This window comes from Lemur catta, chromosome 2 (assembly GCF_020740605.2).
Source record: "Lemur catta isolate mLemCat1 chromosome 2, mLemCat1.pri, whole genome shotgun sequence".
Taxonomy (NCBI): Eukaryota; Metazoa; Chordata; class Mammalia; order Primates; family Lemuridae; genus Lemur; species Lemur catta.
The window spans coordinates 44126277-44141321 of NC_059129.1; positions in this window are offsets into that span (position 1 = coordinate 44126277).

Here is a 15045-nt window from a genome sequence, read left to right on the forward strand (position 1 = left end):
GTTTCTGGTGATTATGAGGAAGCTGTTTGCACATTCTTGTAGAGGTTTTGGAGAGAATATAAGTTTTTATTTCTCTAGGGTTAATATCTAGAAGGGGGAATGCTGGCTCACTGTGGTTCTAATCTGCACTTACCCAACGGCTAACGTTGTTGAGTGTCTTCTCTGAGCTTACTTGCCATCTGTATACACTCTTTGGTGAGGTGCCTCTTCAGCTCTTTTGCTCATGGGTTGGTTGCTTTCTTACTGTTGAGTTTTGAGAGTTTTATTTTTAATGTATTCTGGATACAAGTCAAATATGTGATTTGTAAATATTGTCACTCAGTTTGTAACTTGTCATTTCATTCTCTTAACAGTGTCTTTCACAGAGCAAAGGTTTTAACTTTATAATGGCCAATTGATCAGCTATTTTCTTTCATAGAGCATCCTTTTTAGTGTCATGTTTAAGAACTTGGCCTGAAGTTTAAACTGAGGTTCTTTGTTTTTTTGCATGTGGATGCAGTACCATTTCTTGTAAAGACCATCCTTTCTCCATTGAATTCCTTTTGCACCTTTGTCAAAAATCAATTGCCAGGCCAGGCACGGTGGCTCATGCCTGTGATCCTAGCACTCTGGGAGGCTGAGGCGGGAGGATCACTTGAGCTCAGGAGTTCAAGATCAGCCTGAGCAAGAGCGAGACTCTGTCTCTACTAAAAATGGAAAAATATCAGCCGGGCATGGTGATGCACACCTGTAGTCCCAGCTGCTCAGGAGGCCGAGGCAGGAGGATCCCTTGAGCCCCGGAGTTGGAGGCTGCAGAGAGCTACGATGACGCCACTGCACTCCAACAGGGGGTGACAGAGAGAGAGAGACTCTGTCTCAAAAAAAAAAAAAAAATCAATTGGCCATATTTATGTGGGTCTATTTCTGGACTGTCTATTCTGTTTCCTTGATTTATGTGTCCATTCCTCTGTTGCTATGTAGTATATCCTAAAATCAGGTAGCGTAATTTCTCCAACTTTATTCTTTTTTCAAAATTGCGGTAGCTATTGTAGTTTCTTTGCCTTTTCATATAATTTTTTTTTTTTTTTGAGACAGAGTCTCATTCTGTCACTCTGGGTAGAGTGCAGTGACATCATCATAGCTCACTGTAACCTCAAACTCCTGGGCTAAAACGATCCTCCTGCCTCAGCAGCCTCCTGAGTGGCTGGGACTACAGGTGTGCACCACCACGCCCAGCTGATTTTTTCCATTTTTAGTAGAGATGGGGTCTTGCTCTTGCTCAGGCTAGTCTCAAACTCCTGAGCTCAAGCGATCCTCCCAGAGTGCTAGGATTACAGGCATGGGCCACTGCGCCTGGCCTCACATAAATTTTAGAATTAATTTGTCTATAGCTGCAAAAATTCCTGCTGGCATTTTGACTGGAATTGTGTTAAATCTATAGATCAGTGTTATGGATTGAATTGTGTCCCCCAGAAGGATATGTTGAAGTCCTAATGCTTAATACCTCAAAATGTGACCCGAGTGGGAAATAGGGCCATTGTATAATAGCTGCAGTTAAGAGGAGGTCATAATGGAGTAGGGTGGCCCTTAATCCAATATGTCTGATGTCCTTCTAAGAGAAGAGACACAGAGACATAGACACACAGGGACAACTCTTCGTGACAACTGAGGCAGAAGTTGAAGCACTTCAGCTGCAAGCCAAGGAACACCAATGACTGCAGGCAAGTCACCAGAAGTTATTAATACAGAGACGCAAAGAAGCCTCCCCTGGAGACCGGAGAAAGCACAACCCTGCCCACATCTAGATTTCAGACTTCTGGCCTCCAGAACTGTGACACAATAAATTTCTGTTGTTTTCAGCTGCCTAGTTTGTGGCACTTTGTTATGGAAGCCCTGGAAAACCAATTCAATTAGTGTGGGGAGAAATTACAGCTTTACTATGTTGAGTCTTCCAATCCATGCGCCCAGTATGTTTCCGCACTTATGTAGATCTTTGATTTCTTTCAATAGCATTTTGTAGTTTCAGCATGACATCCTGTGTATATTATGTTAGAACATCCTGTGTATGCTGTGTAGGTTTTGTTATACCCAAGTATTTCCTTTTTCTTTCTTTTTGGAGCTATTATGAATAGTGTTGTCTTTTTCATTTCAGTTTCCAATTGTTCATTGCTAACATATGAAAATACAATTGCATTTCATTTGTTGATCTTGTATCCTCTGGCAATGACAAACTCAGTTCTAGGAGTTCCAGGAGTCTTCAGCATTTCTGATGGCATTTATTCTACTTGAAAAAATTATATAAATTGCTATAAAACATTCTCTCAAAATTCACTCTTAATTTCACCAATTCCCTCCTGTTGGGCATTTCTATGGTTTACTTTTATTATTATTATAAATGATGAAATAAATTTCAGATTCTGGGACATAAATCTCTAACCCCTTTTCTAATTATGTCAGAAGAGAGATTCCTAGACATAGGATTAGCAGGTCAAAGGTCTGAACCTTCCTCAAGTACTACACATGACTCAGCTGCTTTCCAGAAAGGTCAAACCGACTCATTCCCATCAGCAACATGTGAGAGGACTCCGTGAGCTGAAACATTGCCAGCACTGAGAATTATCATTTTAAAACTCTTTGCCATTTGATAAGAGAAAAATAGTATCTTCCCTGTATTTCAAAGGAATCCTTACAAAATGCCAACATGTCCTACCCCTGTAAAACCTTCCATGGCTCCCCATTACCTTTTTTCTTTTCTTTTAGAGACAGGGTCTCATTCTGTTGCCTGGGCTGGAGTGCAGTGGTGTCATCACAGCTCACTGCAACCTCAAACTCCTGGGCTCAGGAGATCCTCCCACCTCAGCCTCCCGAGTAGCTGGGACTGCAGGTGTGAGCCACCTCGCCCGACCCCATTACCTTCTGACTAACGTCCCTGACCCTAGCTGACGGGTGGGCAATCCGACATCCAGCTTCCATTTCCTCTCTCCACCGGCAAGTTCTCCTGCATCCTTTCCTACCCTGTAGCAGGCATTACCACACAGTTGGTTATTTCCAAAACCCACTAGCCATGCTCTTCCCCTCCGAGCCGTGGCCCATGCCGTCTAGTCCGCACGGAATGCAGGTGCGCTTACCTGGCTTGTCTCTCCCTACCTCAGCTCGACTCATTTCCAAAGGGGTACCTAGAAAAGGTTTAGAGGAGCAGATTTGGAACCAGACTTGCTGTGTTCCAGTTAGGCTCTGCTGTGTGGCCTTGGGAAAGTTACTTAAGCTCTCTGTGCCGCAGTTACAACTGGAAAATGGCAATAAGGATAGTAGCCACCTCACTGGGTTGTCATAAGCACATCAGAAGTGTGTCTTGGGAAGTATCAATACATCTCGGCTACTATTATTATTATTAGTCATAGCTGCCCCCTCCCTGACCTGGTCTATTGCCCACAGGAAACAGCCCACTCTGTCACTGCTCTTCCTCCATGGTGTTGCGTGTTAAATGCCTGAGCCTCCTGTTTCTCACTTAAATGAAGCTAATAAGCCCACACCTGCTTCCCAGACTCATACGATGATTTAAAGAGCTACAGGTAACCACATGCACTCTCCTAATGATCACCATCTCTGCCCACCTCCATCCTTGGAAGGAGCAGGATAATAAAAAGAGCTGCAATTTACTGAGCACTTACTGGGTGCCAAGCCCTGTGCTACCTCATTTAGTGTTCGCCCTGCCATATGGCAGTCAGGGCCCAGGAAGGAGATGGAATCCAACCCAGAGGGCTCAGGAGGCTTTAATGGAACGGCTCTTTGCAGGCGTAGTGGCAGCATGAGGGGATCAACCCGGGGACTGGCACCAGCAATGATGAGAAGTTACTGCGACTCCCAGGGCTGAAGCTGTCCCAGGGACAGCCGCAGCTGCAGGGACCAAAACAGGGCCAGGGCAGGGCCAGGAGTACCCTGCCTTCTCTCTCTCCTTCCCGCAGATCTCCTGCATGAGGTGCTGCCCAACAGAAAGCCGGCTGGCAAGAGAGGGGGCCCAGGCCAAGAAGTTAGCCTCACTGGCACAGGGCTGGCCAGATGAGGGTGGATGGGGAGGGGAGGAGGGAAGGAAGGCAGAGTAGGGAGCACAGGGAGGCAGGATTATCCTTCTCCGTTCCATTTTGCAGATGAGAAGATGGAGGCCTAGAGACATGAAATAACTTGCCCACTATCACAGCTGGGAAGATGGAGCTGGAGGAGAGCAAGGCTCTGAGGCCCTGGTCCCTTGGGCCAGCCTCCTAGGATAGGCCCCAGCCCCAGGCACCGGCAGGGCCCAGGGGCAGCGTCCGGGGACCCTATCCCCGCTTCCCCTCACTCGTCTCACACTCCCACCCCGTCTGCCCCCAGCCCGCGCCGCGCACACTGACTAAGGGTCCCATCTCTCTTTGCTCTGTGTCCTTCGCACTTTGGCTGTCCCCATCTCTTTTCCGTGTTCCCGGCTCCTTTCGGTCTGTGCCTCCACCTCTGCCGGCGTCCCCACGGTAGGCTCTTCCTCCGCGCTCCGTCCATCCGCGCCAAGCTCGGTCTCTCCTCGACTCCGTCCTCAGCCGGCTCCGGGCGTCTCGGCGCCGCATCTCCACGCCACAGCGCGCCCTCCCGCGTGGCGGGCGGCGGGCGGCGCGGGGCTGGCGGGCGGCGGAGGGCTGGCGGGGGGCCGCGCGGGGCTGGGGGCGCGGGCGGCGCGGGGCGGGGGGGGCGGCGCGGGGCTGGCGGGCGGCGCGGGGCGGAGGGGGCGGCGCGGGGCGGGGGGGGCGGCGCGGGGCTGGCGGGCGGCGCGGGGCGGAGGGGGCGGCGCGGGGCTGGGGGCGCGGGCGGCGCGGGGCGGGGGGGGCGGCGCGGGGCTGGCGGGCGGCGAGCGGCGCGGGGCTGGGGGGCGGCGAGCGGGCGGTGCGCGGGCGGCGAGCGGGCGGTGCGCGGGCGGCGCGGGGCTGGGGGGCGGCGAGCGGGCGGCGCGGGGCTGGGGGGCGGCAAGCGGGCGGCGCAGGGCTGGCGCGGCGCCGGCCTGAGTCACACGCATGAGGCAGCGTGAGTCAGGCGCGGAGGGAAGTCCCTGCGGAAGGGGCTTTCGGAGCCGCAATCGAATCGCAGGGAAAGAGAAAGTGTTGGAAAGGCTGCTTTGACACAGTGACCTTGTGTGCGCCCGAGCCGGACACACACGCACACCCTCCCGCAGACGGCAGCTCGCACACCCCCGCCACCGCCGCGGCTCCCAGGTACGCCGCCCGCCGCCCGCCAGGCTGGGGCTGGGGCCGGGCCCGTGTCCGTGTGGGGACCGGCGAGGGGGCCGCCGAGGGTCCAGCTGCTCTTACAGCCTGTGCCCTGCACCTCCACAGGGCAGTCCCGCCCCCACCTTCCAAAAAGCGTGGCGGCAGCCCACCAGCCGGCGTTGCTCACCTGCGGCCAGACCCCAGACCCGACCCCCCAAGGTGTCAAGAAGGACCCCTGACGGTCTACCAGGTCACCTCCTGGAGCCTGGTGGGGTATGGTAGAAGGAGGAGCACAATCTGAGGTCCTACAGCGCCCGCCAGAGGACCGGGGATGAAACCAAGCCCCTCCCAGGCTCTCCTCCTAATCCTCTGAGGTTGCCTGCAATCAAAGGGTTCGATTCAATGACAGAAATATTTATTGAACACCTACTACGTGCCAGGTTCTAAAAACCTGAGATAAACAAAACAGTACAGTGAACAAAGTGCCCTGCTTTCCAAGAGCAAGCATTCTGGGTGGCGGAAGGAGATAATAGTAAAAAATAAGCAAATTATCTAGACCAGCTCCGCCCAATAGAAATAGAATGGGAGACAAGAAAGTAATGTCAAATTTTCTAGTAGCCACATTAAAATGGTAAAAAGAATGACATAAAATTAACTTTAATAATATATGCTATTTAATGCTATATATAGCCAAATGTAACCATCTCAACGTGTAATTAACATACAAAAAACTATTAAGTTTCTCTACTTTTTTCATGTAATTAACATACAAAAAACTACTAAGTTTCTCTACTTTTTTCATGTAATTAACATACAAAAAACTATTAAGTTTCTCTACTTTTTTTTTGCACTAACTCTTGGAAATCCAGTGAATACTTTTACTTCCAGCACATCTCAGTTGGGACTGGCCACATTCCCAGTGCTGGTGGCCACATGTGCCTAGGGGCTACAGGAATGGGCCGCACAGCCCTGTTAGATGAGGGCTGTGGAGTATCGGGGAAGCAGAACTGGAAAGAAGAGCTGAGTGAGGGCTGGGGAGAGCTGGGGGAGTGTCTGACCTGGGCAGTCTTGACCAGGATGGTGATGGCAGGACTCCACATAAGTAAGACCTGCAGATTCCCTCAAAGACCCGAATCTAAGCTCTGCCACTGCCACTGGCCTTGGCGAGTCACCTGACCTTGCTGAGCCCACTTTCCTCATCTATGAAATGGGGACATGGCATTGTTCCGCCTGTGAGATTGGAGTAATACACCTGAAACAGTGAGGTACTCACTAAGTGCTACCCTTATACCAGGGCACAGCCTCCCAATCTCAGAGTCACATCCTCGCCACCCTCAGCCACCAGAGGCAGCCTAACCCTCCACCCTAGCCCCAGGCCCTATATCTTTTATCCATTTTTATCCCTTGCTACAGCAAAATACTTAATCTCCTTGGTCATTCACTGACTGTGTAATGGATGTTTTTGAGCTCTTGGGAGAAAAGCACTGTAGACTTCCAGCGGATCAAGCCACCCTCTTAAGATGGACCCAGGCCAATGCTAAGGTGGGTGGGGGCACTAGGTGCCAACCTCATCTCTCCTCTTGGGGAACTGGAAGAAAGATTGGCCTTCTTTTCTGCCCATGCCAGCCATTCTGCCCTCAAAGCCCCTTCCCACCAAGGACAAAACTGATGGGAATGGGATGCATTTGAACTGTGGACCCATTCCAGGGAGCAGGGGTGAAGGAGAGGGCCCCCAGCCAAGAGGCTGCTGTGGGGGAAAGGTGACTTTGGATCACCTTTGCACATCTCTCCTCCTCCTGGGCTGGTAGGCAATAGGTCCACAAACCCAAGGGAAGTATGGGGATCAAAAATCAGCCCATTCCTGGGGGCCCCTGGGCCCAGGACTGAAGGTGCAGCAAGGCTGGAGGTGGGGGCTGGGAGCAGGCCCAGAAGTGCCCAGGCACAGGAGGCTGCAGGGCTCAGGCTTGGGATGCAGATCCACCCTTGCTCCTCACCCAAGGCCTGGGAACTGGCCAGGCACCCTGGATGGTGACACAGAAACCTGGCTGTCAGCAGCTCCTGCCTGGCACTGCCCACAGCAAGCTACATTGCTCCTTGGAGAGTCCCTGGAAGCTGCTAGTGGTGCAGGCCGCTGGTTTTCTCTGCATGCTAGCTTACCAGTCTGCCCCCAGAGACCCCACCTGACTCTCCACGGCATGCCCGGTTCCGAATAGCTGTATTTCCTGCCACCCAGACCTCAGAGATAAGGCAGGGGTGGGGGGGGGTGTCTCAGCATGGGTTAACCACCAGATTCACACTGTCCAGCCTCCAGGCCACACAGGTATTCTAGTCCCACAGACTCCCTAGTGGCCAGGTTCCTTGAAAGTAAGAAGACAAAGAAGCTGCCAACCCAACTGACAGTGAGAACTGGGTTTTGGAGGACATACCAACCGCCAGGAGTTATGGGGTGGGGAGAAGTTCTGGGGACTGGGTGAGCAGGGAGCTGGTGAGGAGGTTTAAGCCAGGTTGGCAAGGAGTAGGGAGCCTGCTAGGCTCCTCCCCGCCACCATCTCCCACCAGATTCCAGACCAGCAGGCTTGCCCAGCTCAGCCCGCCTCCCTCCTCCCTCCTCCGCTCTCCCACCAGTGGCTACCCACCCCTCCAGCTACCCCCTTCCTCCACCCCTCCCCCAGCCCCTTTCACTCTCATTCATCCATCCATTCACCAAACTTTGCAGAGCACCAAGGCCCCCTTAGGCTGTGGTGGAGGCTTGCTTGCCACTATGGGGAAGAACAAAACAAAGCCCTGAAGGATTCCAAGGAATCTCCAGTGTGGGGTGGCCCCTCCTCCAGTCCACCTCCTTCCAGCCCGGCCCCCCTGCTCTCAGTTCCATCTCCAGACTTTGGCCCATGGCTTGTGGGGCTTTAAGTCCAGCTCCAGGTGACCCATGTGCTTCTAGGATCAGGCAGGCAGCACCTCCTCCCACCCATTCCCAGAATGGAGAGCCCAGAACCGCACTCACAGTCCTAAAAAAAGTTCAGGGTGTGGATTCAGGGTGGCCTGGAGTTCTGGTCTCACATTTGGTGTGACCAGGACACATCTCCACAACCTGGGCAGCATCCCCCAGCTGTGCCGCTCCTTCAGCAGTGCAGCCTGCCGACGCAGAAGGAACCAGCCCAGGGTCATTGTTCCCCATTCACAGTCCAGGACACACTCCCACTTGGCTTAGAAAGCAGGCAAGAGGCCAGGCACGGTGGCTCACGCCTGTAATCCTAGCACTCTGGGAGGCCGAGGCGGGAGGATCGTTTGAGCTCAGGAGTTCGAGACCAGCCTGAGCAAGAGCGAGACCCTCATCTCTACTAAAAAAATAGAAAGAAATTAGATGGACAACTAAAAATATATATAGAAAAATTAGCCGGGCATGGTGGTGCATGCCTGTAGTCCCAGCTACTGGGGAGGCTGAGGCAGGAGGATCGCTTGAGCCCAGGAGTTTGAGGTTGCTGTGAGCTAGGCTGACGCCATGGCACTCTAGCCCGGGCAACAGAGTGAGACTCTGTCTCAAAAAAAAAAAAAAAAAAAAAAAAAAAAAGAAAGAAAGAAAGCAGGCAAGAATGAGGGACAAGAGGAACAGAAGGAACACCTGAGCGTTGGCCCTCAGGGCCTGTTCCCCAGTGGGTGTGACATGGATGGGAGCAGGTGGCTAAAGTTATAGGACTTGAGCCCCCACATCCTAAAGCTGGCTAATGAGCTGACATGGACCTCCAACCCCAGTGAGTGGCCTGGAAGGCAAACCCAGCCCAGGGCCTCAAGCCAGACTCCAGAACTGTGGTCCCCAGCCCCCCCCCCCACCAGTCGCATCACCGCCTCAGCTCCATCTCCCCCCAACACTTCAGTGGAAAAATGATCTTCCATGAAACTTAGAAACCCAGCCACACAGCAGGAGGTGGCCACAGGTGAGCCAGCAAAGTTTCATCTGTATTTACTGCCGCTTCCCATCACTGGCATCACCTGAGCTCCGCTTCCCCCAACTAGCTTTGCCTCCCCCGTCCATGGAAAAATTGTCTTCCATGAAACCAGTCCCTGGTGCCAAAAAGGTTGGCGACCGCTGCTCCAGAAAACACCGGAGCACCTAGATAATGGGGTCACACGCACGCAGTCGCTGCCCTACCATGCTTCCAGCCGCCGGCTCACAGTGTATTTTCCGCCATTCCTGTGTGGGAGGAGACATTATGTTTGGGGCATTTTACCTGTAGAGCCTGTAATATTGAACTCTGGACTGCACATTGTCAGATAGTTACTTAGACCAAAGGGAAACTATTTTGTTCCACAAAAACTGTAAATCTTACACTCCCCCAGCCCGACTCACACTCTGGTGAGCTGCCACCAATGCCGGGTCACCAACAAGCAAACCACCAACTGGTCTGCCCCCAGCCAAAGGGACAAGGCAGTTGGCAGGAGGCTGCCAGCTCCTATGACTAAACCTGAGACCAAGTGAAAAAACCAATTCCCCATGAACTGGTGGCTACCTATAAAATCTAAAGGTAATGCCTGTTAGAAATGAGTTTGTGAGCAGGAAAGCAAATGACGACAGCACAGACGTTTTCACCTGGTGACACAAAAAACACATCTCTGAAAGGTGTAGAAGCCCTGGTGCATGTCCCTGCTGGGCCACCCTGACATTCCCACAATGATTGCTGGGTTCCCTGCCCTTCTTGAGGTTTGGGGACAGATGCCCTGTGGCTTAGCCTTTTGTGGCTAACAGAAACCACTTTGGCTAATCATTCTTCATTCAACACATTTTTTTGAGTTTGAACACTGCTCTAGGCCCTGGGGATACCCCAGTGAACACAAAAGATAAAATTCCCTGACCTAATGGAGCTGGCATTCCAATGGAGGGAACTGGACAGAAAATATCGCACATATCATTTATTATTTATAATAGTTAAATAGGTGAGTTAATTATATAGTAAGTTAGGAAAAATAAAGCATGGTTAAGTGGCTGGGGGATTGCAGAGGAAACGTACGGTCTAAATACTGTAGATGAGTAACACTGAACAGGGACCTGAAGGAAGTGAGGGGGCTGGCCCTGAGGACATCAGGGGGAAGAGTGTGTCAGGCAGAGGGAACAGCAAGTGCAAAGGCCCTGAGGTGACCTCATGCCTGGCAGGTCTAGGGAGCACTGAAGGCCCACATGGCTGAAGCAGAGAGGGCAACAGGTAGGAGATGCAGGGCCTTGGGGGCCTTTGTGAGGACTTTTGTTTTCCCTCTGTGTGAGATGGGAGCCCCTGGAGGATTTTTAGCAGAAGAGAAACATGCCTTACATTTCAGGCATAAAGAGATTTAGTATCGGGAATTAGGTGCTTACAAAACCATCAGAAGAACTGGAGTAGCCGGCTCCAGGCTGGGCCTCCTGGAACAACATGACTGAACTGCCGGCCTCTGCCCCGATGAGGGGGTAGGGAACCAGGAGGCCCCACCGGAATCTGGGCTGTCACCTAGGGGCAGGAGGTCTCGCTGCCACCACACTTGCCTCTTGATCCCCACAAAACTGGTGACTAGACACTGGATGTGCTGCAGAAGACCCATGTCTCCAAAGCCCACACAGCACTATTTCACCTCTTTGGTGGGACTTAATTCACATCCACAAGTAGCTTCAAAGGAATGCAGAGGATGATGACTAATGCCAGCCCACAGACCCAAGCCCATCCCCATGCCAGACACCCCAGTGCCCCCACCTGCCTGCCTCCAGGGCCTCTTGGAAGGCTCCACCCACACCCCAGGCCCTGCCCTCTGCTTCCCCAGGCCCCCACTGAAGCATGTACAATGCTGGTGAAATTGCCCATGTACTTGTCTGTCCCACCCCACCCAATGTAAGGCCCTTGAGGACAGGAAATGTAGCTACCCATTTCAAGGCCCCATCCTCAGTGCCCATGGTGGTACCTGGAGGGATCCGTCTGACCAAGCTGGGAGAAGGCAGCAAGGCCACCCAGCCTGGGAGTAGAAGCAGTGGAGGAGAAAGATGCAGAATCCTAAGCTATTTAACTGCCCCAAGACTCAGTTTTAACACTGTAAAATGGGGGCAATAGCATTACCGACCGGTATGGATGCCAAGGGATCTGAGAGAACTATGCATGCAGTGTGTGCTCATCAGCTCCACCTTTCCCTCAGATTTCTTCTGAGACTGGAGAGGGGCTGGGCTTTCCTGGGGATCCAGCCCTGAAGAAGGAAGCTGATAAAGTCCATGGCAATTTGGGGCCATGCAGGGTGGGTCACTAGCTCACAGTAGGGAGGCAGAGAGGCGCCTGCTTCCTGGGCCCTCCTTTTCACTTGAGAGGTTTTCCCTCGAAAGTTGGAACAAGTAGAGGCCCTCCTCCCACTCTAGGCCTGCCAGGCTTCCTGGCAGCAGAGCTTGTGGTCAGCAGAGCCCGGAGGCCCGATCCTGCCAGATGACCAGATGTACTAGTAGCTGGGTGACTCTGGAGGAGAGTGTTCAAACACTACATACCAGGATGACTCTACTTCCATCTTGCCTGGGTCATTCCTAGTTGATACGGGCCGGGGTCAATCCCAGTTGGAATGAGCCAGGTCAGGTTTCTGCCCGATGTCTGGTCATAACTATTACTACAGCCCTCTTTCACTCTTAAGTGTCCTACTCGCCTGCTAAAGCTGAGCATACATATCCTATGATCCCATAATTCCTCTCCTCGGCATGTGCCCAACAGAAATCTGCACGTCACCTCACCAAAGACATATTCTAGAATATTCATGGCAGCACTACATGTAATAGCCCCAACCCAGAAACTATCCAAATGCCCTTCAACAGAATGGATGTATCAATTGTGGTACATTCACATCATGTAACCATGCAGCTGTGAGAATGCAGCCCCACGCATAACATGGATGAGTCTCGCAGACATAACGTTGAGCAAACGAAACTAACCCGGAGAGTACATCAGGTATGATTCCGTGCGTATGTGCACAGAAAAAGGTGAAACTAAACGATGCTGTTGAAGTTTGGATGGCGGTGACATAGTGGGGCTGGAGATGTTCTATTTCTTGATCTGGGTGCTGGTGACACAAAGGTGTTCACTTTGTAAAAATGCTTCAAGCTGAACGCATCATTTGTGCAATTTCAGCATGTATAGTTTTCATCAGTAAAAGGTTTACTTCAAAAAGTATCCTGGTTTGGACAACAGGTTAGACAATTCTTGTTCTTTCCTCCTCTACCCTGTCCCATCTGCCTTTCACGTTGGGCTTGACACACTACATGCTCACACCTCAGCACCAACCCTTCAGAAAACCACCACTAACTCAGCCACTCAATGGAACCACCCACCCTGGTCTTTCCATCTACTCTTCTAGAACATTAGAATGGCAGTCAGCTGTTCTGAGAAATGCAGTTGACCTGAACTCCCCATTGCCTGGACATTCCTGTTGGGTTCACTGAAGCTCACTCGGCTGTCTATGAGGGAGTGTTTAATCAGACTCTGATCACCTGAAAATGCTGCCTGTGGAGAAGACTGGTTCTGACATCAACCAACTCCTCTGGGAACTGTCAGGCCTTGCCTTGGCCAACTGGCTGATGCCCCAGGCCTAGAGTAGCTCCCTCTCCCTGCCTACCCTGTCCCTCAAGACACCCACCTGTCCAAGTCTCATGAAGGCCTGCTGCCCATCTCCTCCAGGACTTCCCTGACCACCCTGGGGTCCCAACCTCTCCTCTTGCAGCTCCTACTAAGTCTTTTTTTAAGCACCTGGGTCCGGGTCTAAGTTTCAAGAGTACAGGGAGGGTGTGTGGGGCAAAAAAAAAAAAAAAAAAAGTACAGGGAACTTTGCCTTGCTCACGGATTATACCCAAGAGTTCAGACCAGCTCCTGGTGAATAGCAGGTTCTCAACAAATTCCAAATTAATAAAATGTTTTCTATTTCAGCATCTTCCGAATTGTTATTCAGCTTTCTCTAGTATATTCCTAATCCTGATGCCTCCAGACATGAAATTTGCTGGGACAGGATCTACATCTTATTCTTTTTATCCCTACCACTCCCTCTCCTGCTTAATGCTTACTGAAAGAGGAAAGAAGGGAAAGGAAGTGAATTCAGGGTATTTGCAATGCACAAAGTATGGGGTGGGGGTCAGCAGGTAGAGAGTTATTTGAATTTCAAGGGTGTGGGTAATCCTGGATGGCAACAACCTACTATATTTATTTGCCTACGAATTTATTTATACCTGCCTCCTTCCAGCGAGGGTTTGAGGTGGCTTACAAAAATACACACAACACAAGGTAAAAAACAAGTCGGTGAGGAAATCAAGACGAGCGAACAAGAAGAGTGGGAAAAGTAAGATCAAGTCGGCTTGGTAGGAGTGGGCCCAAAAGTTAGTTGGCCAAGTCTTCCCATAGCCCACTCGAGGCAGAAGTCCCTCTTAGGGAGGGCCACAGGTCCCACACTCTCACACCCGGACGGGGAGAACCGCCCGGCGGCTGGCCACGTCCGAGCGTGGGGGCTGACAGGACCCTCTCCGCACGGCCCCAGCCGCCAGTCCCAGAGCCCGGGCCTGGAAGCCGGGGCGGCCTTGGGGAGGGCTGCGTCTAGGGCTCGCGGCTCTAGGAGCCACCCTTGGCCCAGGCCTGGGGGCCCAGCTCGCTGCCAGGGGCCTGTGACCTGGGCGGCGGGGGCGGTGGAGACTGAAGGACCGCTCCTCCACTCCACGCTGCACAGGTTCCCGAGCTCGGAACTTAATGCCCTCCACCAACTCCACTCGCGGCCTACTAAGCGCGAGCTCGGCACCCAGGGCACAAAGATGGAGGGAGCGGCGCGCTTCCACTCCGCCCCACCCCCACCCCCGGGCTCCAGACAAAGGGGCAGGCCGCCCCTCCCCCGGCCTCTCCCCAGCGTTCCCCCTCCGCCCTCCTCTCAGGCCGCCCTTCGGTGACTTCCTCTCCCTCCATGGGCGGCCCCGGGACTTCTCAGGAACTGCGTTTCACCTGGGCGCGGGGCGGGAGCCAGCGCGGAGGGCGGCCTCAGGCCCACCCCCAGGCCGGGCCGGCCCCTGGCCCGCGCCCTCCCCTTTGAACTCGCGCTCTCGGCCTCCAGCGCCTTCCCGCCCAGCCACCCCCGCCCCCACCCGGCCGAGCACGTGCTGCCCGGGGCCCAGAGCGCCATCCCGCTGCCCCGTGGTGGGGGCTGGGCCCACCCCCCCGCTCTGCTCCCCACCCCCACCGGAAACATTCCTGAAACATTCCTGAAACTAGGAGGCCCGGCCCCTCCAACTCCCCACCCCGCCTCCACTCCGGGCTCAGGGTTTTCCTGCGTCCCCCCTTCCCCGCCAGCTCGCCCCCTGAGGAGGGGGCTGGGCCTGGGCCTGGGCCTCGGCTGACCGGGGAGGAAGAAGGGGAGCAAAGAAAAACATGAGTCACAGCCGTGTGTCACTGCACCGCATTGCAATTCCCTGCATCACGGGAGGTGTGGAAGGCCGCCTCAGGGACAGGCGCCGGGAGGTGCGCCCGACAAGGCCCGGGCCGGCCTGCAGGGCGCGCCGCCCCGACTGCGCCCTCTCTCCCCACCGCCTCCCGCCATCTTCCCACTTGGGCTTCCTCCTCGCTCCGCGCAACAAGTCTTTGTTGGGCCGGGCCCCGGGCGGGCCGGCGTGGCGGGTGTGCGCGCGTACGCACTCCCTGCCCTCAAAGCGCTTCCAGGCGACCTCTGGCCCACCCTTTTTTATTCTTAAGGCACAACGAAAGGGATCAGGGCCCAAAGTGGGACCGCGAGCCTCCAAAACACCATCCAGGTCACCTAAAGCAATGAACACTCCCTCGGGTATACCTGCAAACGAACCAATCGTTTGTTTCGCTTGAAGGCTCCA